This window comes from Urocitellus parryii, chromosome 5 (assembly GCF_045843805.1).
Source record: "Urocitellus parryii isolate mUroPar1 chromosome 5, mUroPar1.hap1, whole genome shotgun sequence".
Classification (NCBI taxonomy): domain Eukaryota; kingdom Metazoa; phylum Chordata; class Mammalia; order Rodentia; family Sciuridae; genus Urocitellus; species Urocitellus parryii.
Window position 1 is genome coordinate 71,980,877 of NC_135535.1, and position 12,675 is coordinate 71,993,551.

At 34.3% G+C, this 12,675-nt stretch overlaps 1 long non-coding RNA gene across 1 annotated transcript in view; it reads left to right on the forward strand.

The window, feature by feature from the left end:
* The window catches only part of LOC113191641 (uncharacterized), a 42,213-nt gene that overhangs the window by 14,202 nt on the left and 15,336 nt on the right, over nt 1–12,675 (forward strand). The window contains exon 2 of the long non-coding RNA XR_003301917.2: nt 2,596–2,672. This is a non-coding gene — a long non-coding RNA (uncharacterized LOC113191641). The remainder of the gene's footprint in view (nt 1–2,595; nt 2,673–12,675) is intronic.

Sequence of the window (12,675 nt, forward strand, 5' to 3'; positions counted from 1 at the left end):
CCTGATCTATATGATTGGATGTCTAGACGTTATTGGAGACTTTTAGGTACTCCTGTTGATGGCCCTAGCCAGCAATCTTCTTCACCCTGAAGCTGGTGAGGGACTTTAGAGTATGCCTAAGAGGTAAATTCCTTGGCTACTCACACTCTAGGGAATTCAGGCCAAGAATTCAAGATAATCCTTAACTTAAAGGAAATGGAAAATGCAAATAAGGGTCTCCTGAGAAATTCAATGTTATTTAAGAGCAGAAAAGAGATATAATAAAATTTAATTAAATAAAGATTCCCTTTAGTCATTAAGCTGTAGAAAGCAGAAATTTCTCTGTGATATTTCCCTGCTGTTTTATTAGTACTGATGTCTTACTGAGTGGGTATTAGGACAATAGCCTAAGTAAATATTTACACTATTTTGAGCAGGACTCTAAGTCAGCTTTTGGGAGAAAACATATGAAGTAAAAGAAGGAATGGAATTTAGGTTTTTGTAACTTGTCTCTGTCATAAATCTGTGAAGATTTGAGAATAAAAGTGATATTCAAGGACTGCTTAGTTAGGAAGTTAGGTTAAGAATATTGGGTGTGCGAGAAACTGGGTGGGTGGTCCATAAAAGAAAACATGAGAAATAGAGATAAATGCCAGAGGAAAAACTACAACTGGGAAAGAAAAGTAAAGGTTTGAAAAATAAATATGCATTGAGTGAATTGGTGAATCCACCAAACACAAAGGGAGAGATTAAAATCAGTTTTCCAAAGAGACCTGGAAGAGCCAGCTGTGCTGGGAATCACATTTAAAATGGGCAGGACGTGGGAAAACGGCTCCTCTGGAATTTTTTCAGTATCATTTTAGCCAAAACGGTCCAGTTTCTTTTATATTTTTTAGAAGACTTTTGAAAACAATGACCAAGTTTCTGGCACTTTCGACTTTACCATTTAATATTATATTATAGACTTAGGGCCATAGTGATGAAGAGAAAACTGCAGAATCCCTAGAAGCTAGGTGCTCAAAAATGGCTGCCATGGAATAGTTGAGAAGTTTTAATCATGTTGAAATCAGCAATAAAAAGACATTTTTCTCTAGCGCAGTAATGACAGTATTTCCAACAAGCTTAATTCATAGTTGCAGTTTCATTTCTAGGTAAGGTAGGCTTAAGACTCTACCAGAAAAATTACTCCACAGAAAATATTTATAAAGCTAAGATGTAGTGCATGAAGCAATGATAAAGATACTGGCAGTGAACAGAAGAGAGATCTGGTGGAGAATCCATGCTCACTTGGAGGAGGAAACATGGGAAGGTCCTTAAGTAAATGCTCCTCTCTATAGTTTTCTTTCTGGGTTAACTGCAACTCAAGTGCACACACCAAAAACTTAAAAATAAACAAATGAAAAATAAGACACAAAAGAAATATGCCCAGGGATTCCAGAAATATGAAACTGTAAAACATTAATCAGAGTGTAAGCCAGAAAGGGCTTCCTTAAATCTGTCTGTCCATATTTTTTATTCACCTTTAAACCATGTAGAAAAAAAGAAAGAAAGAATAAAAACAAAACAGACTCCAAGCAGCCCAGTAAAAGGTTAAAGCTCTGCCTGAATGTGAAGATGCTACTCAAAACAAACAAACAAACAAAAAACAAGATATTAAAGCCCGAGCCCAGGCAGGAAAATTACTTGCCAAATAAAGCCCACATGCTAATCTTCCTCCCATGCTCTCCCTCCCTACCCTATTTTAAGTCACCCCACTTATATCAGAGAAGACATTTGGCATTTGTTGTTTTGGGATTGGCTAACTTCACTTAACATAATCTGCTCTAATGCCATCCATTTCCCTGCAAATGCCATGATCTTATTCTTTTTTTAGTACTGAGTAATATTCCATTGTGTATACATGCCACAATAATAATAAGAGAGCTCATGTATAATGGCATAATTTGGAGTGAACATACTTTATATAGAGAGTTACAAAAAACTGTGCTGTGAATGGATAATTATGGTTGTAATGCATTCCACTATTGTCATGTATATAAGAAATAAAAAAAGCCCACAACACTCATCAAAGAATATAGCAGAATCCTGAATCCCCACAAATTAAAGTTCCTATTGTCTAGCAAACACTCTAAGATTACCCCAATTGAATACCCCAAACAAAACACACATTCTCAAGCAAAAAGAAAACTTCTTGGAGAGAGAGTTTAACATGGATTATGTATTAGAAAAAAATTTAGCATATAATATCCTCATCTTCAATAAAGTAACAACAATAACTTATATTTTCAGTGAATAAAAATCATAGAGAAATGTCATATTAATCAGAGGAATGGAAATTATAAGATCAAGATGAGAACTCTAGAACAGAGAAATAAACTTTCTGAAATAAAGAAGACCTAAACAAATGGAGAGAGATTTTCACAAACTGCAAGAGTGTTATCCTGGAAGACTCAGTTTTGTTAACATGGTGGTCCTCTCCAAACTGATCTATGGATTTAATGCAATCATATTCAAAATCCTGACAGTTTTTTTTTTTTTAAACTGGGGATTGAACCTAGGGGTGCTTTACCTCTGAGATACTTTGCCAGAACTTTTTTATTTTTTATTTTGATACAGAGTCTTACTAAGCGATAGAAGTTGGCTTCAAGCTTGCTCTGCTCCTGCCTCAGCCTCCGGAGTAGTTGGAATTATAGGTATGAGCCACTGTATCCAACTTTTCGCAGACATTTTTGCAGAAAATGATAAGCCAATTTAAAACTTTAGGCAGAAGCCAAAGGACCTAGAATTATCTTGGTAAGAGGAGTTTTACATGCTATCTACTGTGGAGGGGGTGTATAAGTTTTAGCAAGGATGGTATAGTTTCATCTTATTTTCCCAGAAACTCATCTATATAGAAAAAGTGAATGACATATAAGAAAACATCTTTATATATGAAGGAAATGGCTGTAAAGTGTTCCTGCTGTGAGTTATGAAAGATGAGAAGCCCCTCTCACATAATCAGTCCAGAGCATGTTGATGTATCTAAGACAGTTCTAGGGGCGTGTGTATGTATACGTACACATGTGTACATGTGCACAGATATATTTGATTCATTCAAACAGGTTCCTCAAAAAGGAGGCTTGGAAATAATTCATACCTAACAATCTCCCTGGAGAGTCATTATGCCTATTTACCTGAGGCAAGGCTCTGAGATTTACTTCCGGTCCAAACTTACTTAATGTTGTCTTTCAGCATACAGACTGAAACTTGGGATAATCCTGTGGGTAATGTATAAAGTAAAGATGGTTCATTTAAAAGTCCTAGTCAGCTAATATCTGCTAATGGCTTCTTTCAGTCTTTCCTATGAGACAGAAAACAGCAAATTAGAGGCAGTGGTTCAATAGCTGCATGTGCGTATTTTTTTTTTAATCAGCCATTTTGTTACTGAAATAAGAATTTAAAATACTGTGTATATTTTAAAAAGAGAAAATATAGTGTAACAGTTAAGAACAGGAAGACTAAAATGACTGCAGGTAATGTTCAAAAGAGTGTGGATAAAAATCCCCAAGTGACCTAATTATATCATTTCAAGATTCCTTAGGATCTTCAGCTCTTTTAAAACATTTAGAAGAAAAACATTAGTTATACAAATTTAGTTAAACTGGTTTTCTCTTTAATTCCTTAGTCTATAGGAAGGTTGTAAAAATTGATGAGATAATAAAAAGTTTAGGAGAAAGTCAAAATGTTTGACTCACCTGTACCCCGAATGCCAACCTGAGTACTTAAGAGTAAGACTGCATTGGAAGTGAATGACTTAGTAAGGAGAAAGGTAATATTAAAATTTAATGTATATAGCATGTTAAGGAACACTGGCCTTTATTTCCCAAGGCCATTGTCTAGAAGAACAGCAGTAGACTATCGAAAGTATATTGAGTTTAATTGATCAGCCTGCTTTTTATGATATTATTGAAATCTAGGTGATGACCACATAAAATTCAGTCGGATCTTCCACAGCTTATATTTTTCCAGATTGCATCAAACCTCACATAGTCCCTAAGCTAATTTTATAGCATATTTTTCTAATAATGTTACATTGTTCTTGAGTAGGCCAACTATTTCACTATTTCTCAGGGACTAGGTCAGGACCACCTATATCAGAAACATCAGGAGTATTGTTAAAATGCATATTTTAAAGTCTCCTCAAAGACTCTGGCAGGGAATCTGCATTTCACCAGGCACCCCAGATGATATTTACCCTCACTGTTTTGAGAACCACTGAACTACTGAAAGATGCTCAAGGTGCAACTACACAGTTATCACCGAGCTTCACTTATCCAGAAAAGCAAAGGAGAGGCTATCCCAGCCTCATCCCAGCACAGGCTTCCTGGCTTTGGAGAGTCAGGCTAGCAGAGACTTCAAACTCTGGGTCAGAGTTAAAGTAGGGTTGGCAGTTTTTATGCACAATGCCTAGATGAATAAGAAATTCCAGAAAAACAACAAATAACTGTTTAGCATATGGATATCTCAAATATCCCACAGGATGTATACTGCACAATTATTTATTGTTGGTCTGAAATTCAAAATAACTGGGTATCCTGTACCCTTATTTGCTATATTAGCAAACTTATTTTAGAATTTTAATAGGTCTAGGTTTAGATCTGCATTTATTAGTTCAGTGACCTTGGAAAAATTTCTTCACTTCTTTAAACTTCTGTTTCCCAAACCATGAGATAGAGCAAGAGTAACAATAAAACTCAATCAAGAAGCAAATGCCCACACAAACCTGCCTCATTTGGGTTGTCAGGAAAATCATACTGTACGCATTCCTGAATGCAGTTGTTTTACATGTAGTGCCTGGGATATATTAAAAGCTCAGTAGAATGTAGTTTTTATTGTTATTGACATTGTTAATAATATCTTGTCAAAAAGAGCTAGAAACCTGGTTAACAAATACATTGGGTTGAAATTGACAATGTATAATTTTTTTTGACTTAGCACATTAATGGGACATATACAGCAGCTAATTCAACACTTCAATTTCTGTCTATCCATTTTCTTCTTTTGTTTGGGTTTTTACCATGTTTATAATTTAGGAACAAGGCATGTGAATCTTTGGACTTTTTTCACTCAAAGCTCCCTCTTGTGGTTGTAAATTTTACAATGATTTAGGACATTTTAAGTACTTTGTTCTTTATTTTTAAAAAGTGTGATATTGAGATAAGCTTGTCATATTTTTGAGTGTCAGGCAGCATTTCAATGATTAAAAATAGTATTGTCAATATTTTTCATTTCGAAATTCATTTATATTAACAGTATCAATGAGTATGCATTATTTTAAGCCTCTTCTTTTCCTGCTTAAAGCAATGATTTTGTTGAATTCTTCTTTCTATTGTTCTGATGAATAGTAACAGTTGTTCAGAATCCACATATCTTATCACATAAGGAATACATATGTCATTCAGTATTCTCTGTCAAACTATTTGTTCATTCTTGAGGATATTTCTTGCAAAGTAATCACATTACTGGGAAAAATAGGCAAATGTGGAGTTTAATTTTGCAGTTTTGTAACATGATATACTTTTGAAGAGCTTTTGTAGTTTTATGCAATATTTTGAGGGAATGTTTGGTATTTATAATTTATGTATGCCTTTTAGAATGCATAAACACATTTCAGGATCTCACATATTTTGATACTTCTGAGTACAGCCATGTAGATAATTCAAAATCAGCATCTATAAATCTCAGATATATAATGTTGAAAGAAAGGGTTACAGAACTAAATGTAAAATACAGGAAGAGTACTTTTCATTGCTTTCCATTATTTTACTTTTAGATTTATCCCCATGTGTAATGGTCCAAATATGTAATTCTGAAAATCATATTAAAGAAATGTTGCATATAGGTATTAAAGAGATTTTATAATTCTTGAAACCTATAAAACATTAGCCAGTTATTTCTACTTATAGACATAGGATGGAATATTTTATTTCCAGGGAGTTCTATTTTGTAATCCTCTGTTTTCATCATATGATTTTAATAATGGCTAAGTTACCAGAGTCAAGGTTAAAAGAACAGACTTTTCTTAGTTGTCTTCTTTGGGTCTTGAACATTGTAAGTCACCCGTGATTCTCAATATGATTTATTGGGTTGACAACAAAACAAAACAAAACACTTCTTCAAAGTCCAAACTTAGGTAAATAAAGTATAGCATTTCAGTCTTATGGATATCACTATGTCTTAGGTTCTTTTAAACAAATCCTTTAAAGGAGTTGTTTTAGGGTTTTCATCAAAACAAGAGTACCTTCTAACAAAGTGGGTAGTTACTTTGAAGGTCTGTTCTGAACTTTTAAAGGAATGTTCTTCAAGGAAAGACCTGAAGAGAGGGGAAGAGAGAGGCTATGTGAAAATCCTGGCACATAAAGTGTGAAAATAAATATTAAACATAACTTCCATTACACATTTTTTATTTGAATAAATTCTGATATAAAAAATTGTTTTCCAGATTGTGCATAATGTGAATGACTTCTTAATTGGAATAGGCTTAAATAGAATAAAAATAAATAAAGTAATTAGCAGCATTCCTGTAAGTCTTTTTCCTGAGATACTTCTCAAAGTTCTGGATCATCAAAGCCATGCAACAAATTCCAAGGCTCTCTCTAGAAATCTCTGTGAGCTTGGGTGTCAGATTTGTAATATTATTTTTCTGTGATTTTGGTATTTGGTGGGGAAAAACATCTTTCTGGGAATCATTTTGCCATTGAAACGTACTGGAGAAATAGCAGCATTATTGGAATATAAACTTTTTTTCAGAGAAAAGAAGAAAGATTGCTTCTCTCTCTCAGTTCAGGAAGGGAGTTGAATAGTGGAGACAGTAATAGTGTTCTTCACAAAACATTCTTCTCTAGTGTTATTGGCTTTTAATATGATTGCATTCTGATCATGATAGACAAGCCAGAAAGATCTACTTATGCCCTTTAATTTTATCGAAGACAGTACTACATGACCTTAGGAAAATATCTGACAATATCTTTAAGAATAAATAAGATAGTTTCCTTTTGTACAATGAAGTTTATTTTACAAGACCATAGTTTGATAGGCCCATATTGGTTTTGTTTATCCTGGCTCAGGGGAAGGGCTCTGTGCTCTGTTTCTGATAAATTTCTCCTTGTTTTCAGTTATGACAGATATTCCTTTGAATATAGTATATGAAAATATTCTAGCACCAAACCAAGACTATCTAACCTTATTTATGTCTGTATTCTGTCCTTAAACACAAACAGCTGTGCATACATACATCTGTCTCACGTCTGACCAAGTACTGCTGTCCAGGACTTCATATACACAAATAAATGTTCCCCTTTTTATGGGAAATTGTGGCTGGCGCAGCAGGAGTTTCAAAACCCACAAGCATTTTTCAAATCTTACTTGCACAAACAAAAAGAGGAAAAATACAGACAAACCAGGTTTGGAATTGCTGACCTTTAAAGTTGATACATAATGACTGAAAGAATCCCTATTTCTACCAAAAAAAAAAAAGAAGAAAGAAAAGGAAAAAAAATATGAATATGTTTTTAAAATTACAAGAGTGACAGATCTTCTGGAGCCACATTATGCCCTGGAAAAGGAAAAGTATTTATAAAGTCTTCATTAGGTAGTTCTCTGAGTGATCCTGGGAAAGCAACTTATTAAGTGATAATCAGTGAGATCAGATGAGGAAAATGTTTGACACATTTCTTGGTTTTATTATTAAATACTTTGAGGTCAATCAGATTCAAGAAGTTCCTCATTCTAATGAATTAGGAGATACGTTTAGTTTTATTTTATTCATTATGCGAGGATGTGTTCCACACTTTCCTTTAATGAATATGAGCTACTTTTATAATCAGTAAAAATACTTATTAAAAACTAATTTCCCGGGGTTGGGGTTGTGGCTCAGTAATAGAGCGCTTACCTAGCACACATGAGGCACTGGGTTCGATCCTCAGCACCACATAAAAATAAAATAAAGGTTATTGTATACACCTACAACTAAAAAAACATTAAAAAAAATGAATTTCCCATACTTTCCTTCAAGTGGCCGTGGACTTGGAAACAGAAAATAATTGGATACAACCCAAATCTACTAACTCCAAACCCGACTCTCTACAAAGACATTGACATCACGGTGAATAAGGGTTTTCTTCTAAGAGTTTAAAAGCTACACTAGGGGAGACAAGGTTCCTCTCCTAAGCTGACTTTCCAGTTTCCGGTCTGTATGATGCACAGGGAAGCTAGCCAGCTGAGCACTCAACAGTAACTCTGGAGGAAACAGATAATTCAGAGGAGAAAACAGAATCGGTATGTGTGCATGTGTATGTGTGCTACTTTCTATTACAGTATATGGATCCTGAAAGAGGGAGGATCTTTCTTCCCTAAGGATTTCAAGCCACAACTCAGCACACTTGGAGATGCCAGCCCTGTAGTTTCCAGTGAAGCAAGACACCACCCTGGATATCCTCCTTACCTTGATACAAATTATATTATCTGAAATGCATTTCAAAGCAGAATGTCTATGTAAAATAAGCTATAAATAGACTTGAAGTTGTCTCCATGTGATTTTAGAGATCTGCTTAAACTCCAAGTGATAGCTTCCTCCTCTATAATAAGGACGCACTCCCCTGAGGGGTGAGGATGAGATGAGCTAATGTATTGAAAGGACTTACAGATCAGAGTCTTGTGCATGGTATTCAGTACTTAAGTATTCACTCTTATAATTATTATTATGAAAGGAAAAAGTTGATGTAGATATTAGAGAATATATCGAAAAGTTGGCAATACAAACAACAAGAAAAATGCTCATTTATGTGAAAATTTTTAAGTATTTATACAGGTGTGATGAGATCAAAGTGAAGCAATAAAAACAAACTTTCTGCTCTTCCTTCTAAGGAACAACCCAAACAGGGAGATGTAAATAGAGAAGACCGAGGGATCCCAATAGCATGTTCAAATCAGAAGAGTTGTGACTGAGTATGCCGGGAGGCCACATGCAGCTAAAGTTCAGGTCATTAGACTTATCATTATTCTACATTCTAATAAACGTTCATTTATTCTTCTACTCATGCCTCCTGTCATTTAACAGATATGTACTGAATCTCTGTATTGAGGCCCTATGCAGAACACTGAGCTTTCCACACAGAGCTTAGTTTAATGAGAAATTAGACATTAAAGAAAAGCTCATTTAAACACAAATAGTAAGTGTCTCGAAGGAGAAGAATAGGGCACAATAATTAAATAAAAAAATGAATGTTAGTGTGAGGAATGATAAAAATAATGGGATAATGGAATCAAGAACCAGACTCATACATTTCTTTGGAAACTTACTATTTGTCAGAAATAACTTCATAAATGATTAGGGAAAGAAAGACTGTCCAGTAAGGTTTATCACTATCCAGACTGGAAAAAAATTTAATTTGTACTGCCACCATAGACAAAATAAATTCTGGGATGTTAGTGGACAAAATATGAAAAAAACAAAACTTCAAAATTACAAATAGGATAGAAGAAGGAAGTGTACATGTAAACATCACATTATTCTCCCATAAATAGAATATATACAATTAATATTTTTCAAAAACAAATAGGAAAATAGAAAAGGATATATTTATGACTTTTAAATATATATTTATTCCCTTTAAATAGGGAAGAATTCCTTAAGGTATAAGAATCACAAAGCATTGCAAAAGCAATAAAAATGAGTGTATAAAAACCAATTTTCAGTAAAAACTATAGATTTGAATAATATTTACAGCACACAGAAAGGGGCTGTATCCTGAAAATATAAAGAGCCCTTATAAATATATAACAAAATTTAAAAAAACAATAGAGAAATGGGAAAAGGGAATAGGCAGTTCAGGAAAGTAAATGCAAGAAGAGGAAACAGAGTTGAAGCCCCCTCTGATCATCTCAGAGTCAAAGTCAGCTTGCACCCTTGATGGTTATCTTTGCTGATATATAAGTGAAAAGATCTTCAGACTCATTGAAATCGGGGCCCTATAGCCAATGGCCACTAGGAGGGCTCCTATAACCATTTGGGTTGCTTGTTTGCTGTGCTGAGGAATATGGGGAGAGGCTTAGGAGGTTTGATTTTGCTCGGAAATGAATACTGTTGAGAAGTGCGATAATTGTATAATTGGGTATTTTATTAAATCTTACCTAAAAGGAGAGAAGTCTAGGGCAAATCTAAGGCTATAATTGCTAAAGAAGCAGCAGCACTCTTGTTAGCCAGGAAAGAGGTGCGTTTAGTCATTTTCGTTGTTTAAACAATATTCATGCTTTTGTCTATATCCAAACATGATTACACAGAACTCCTGCTTTTTGTCCTGATCTATTATAGTCACAGATGGCCTTATTTGATGTTGATGTTGTGTAAAATTGTTTATGTTCCATTTGAGAACACCAAAACCTAACTATTTATCATAGGGAAAAAGTTGGAAACAACTTAAACCCCCATCAATGGAGAAAATGGGTATAAAATAATATATAACTTAAAAATACTAACTAGAATCACAAATATAGCATATAATTATTTTTAAATGTACAATGATTATATAAATTTTTAAAAACATAAAACATACTGCTAACAGATGATGAAAATGTATTCTATTTCAGATATATTTTCATATATAGATATATTATTAATTGTGATGAAGTATAAAATTATTTGTAGTGTAATAAGTACAAATTTAAGACAGTGGTTACATCTGAATTGAAGAAGGGGTACACTGTGGGTTTTGACAATTTGAGAGACTCTCTTAAAAGAGACTTTAGCCAGCTGCAGTGCTGCTGGTAATCTTATTTTTTTAAAAAATTCTAGTTTGTTATATATGACAGCACAATTCATTGCAACTTATATTACATATATAGAGCACAATTTTTCATATCTCTGGTTGTACACAGAATCACAACATTCATGTCTTCATACATGTACTTAGGGTAATGATGTCCATCTCAATCCACTGTCTTTCCTACCCCCAATCCCCCTTCCTTCCCCTCCCTCCTCTTTGCTCTATCTAGAGTTCATCTAATCCACCCATGCTCTGCCCCCAACCCCACTCTGAATCAGCCTCCTTATATCAGAGAAAACAGTTAGCATTTGTTTTTTGGGGATTGGCAAACTTCACTTAGCATTCTCTTCTTCAACTCCATACTTTTACCTGCAAATGCCATGATTTTATTCTCTTTTATTGCTGAGTAATATTCCATTGTGTATATATACCACATTTTCATTATCCATTCATCAACTGCAGGGCATCTAGGTTGGTTCCACTGTTTAGCTATTGTGAATTGTACTGCTATAAACATTGATGTGGCTGTGTCCCTGTGTTATGCAGTTTTTAAGTCCTTTGGGTATAGATTGAGGAGTGGGATAGCTGGGTCAAATGGTGGTTCCATTCTCAGTTTTCCAAAGAATCTCTATACTGCTTTCCTTAATAAGACTCGTATAGCACAAGAATTAAAATCAGGAATCAATAAATAGGATGGATTCAAATAAAAAGCTTCTTCTCAGCAAAAGAAACTATCAATGAGGTGATAGAGAGACTACATTTTGGGAGCAAATTTTTACCACACGTACATCAGATAGAGAACTAATCTCTAGGATATACAAAGAACTCAAAAATTTTAAGACCAAAGAAACCCAAATAACCCAATCAATAAATTGGCCAAGAAACTGAAAAGACACTTCTCTGAAGATGATATACAATCAATCAACAAATACGTGAAAAAATATTCATCATCGCAAGCAATTGGAGAAATGCAAATCAAAACTACTGTAAGATTTCATCTCATTCCAATAGAATGGCAGCTATTAAGAATATAAACACAATAAGTGTTGGCAAGGATGTGGGGTAAAAGGCACACTCATACATTGCTGGTGGAACTGCAAATTGGTGCAGCCAATATGGAAAGCACACCTGCAATCTTAGTGGCTCCAGAGGCTGAGGTAGAAGGATTGCAAGTTCAAAGCCAGCCTCAGCAACAGTGAGGTGCTAAGTAACTCAGTGAGACACTGTTTCTAAATAAAATATAAAATAGGGCAGGGTATGTGCTCAATGGTAAAGTGCCCCTGAGTTCAATCCCTGGTACAAAACAACAACAACAACAAAGGCTTTTAAAATTATGGCAAAAATGCCAACATTTGATAAAATTGAGTTATATTTAAAAGAGTGCTTATTTTAAACTTGATGCTTTATATCTTTCATAAATCTAGAGATTTAAATCATAGAAACTTGCAAACCAAACCTTTTGGAATTTTCTGCCTCATTGTCTGCTTCCCTTGAGAAAATCTGCCACCGTTCCCTACAATGAAAAATAATATCCGATATAACTTATGCCAACATCAAAGGTAGACTTCAGATAGAGTTTAAATAGCATGAGTTTGTTCCTCCCCTTGAAATTCTTGAAGGAGGAGGAGGAAGAAACAGAAGGGATCATGAAGTCTATAAAGCTAACTTCCAGAAATCTTCATTGAGTTTTGAAAGCCTTTTAGAATGACAACTAACACATCCTGCTTATCGCATTATCATTATCTTATTAACCATGATTAATAATTTAAATGTGGTTTAGGATACTTGTATGAGGGGGTTTGAATTATCAAATTAAGACAGCAGGTTGGAATGTTAGCAATTCATCTGTTTGGATCCATCTTCTGTATTTAGTTCCTCTATCAAAGCACATTTT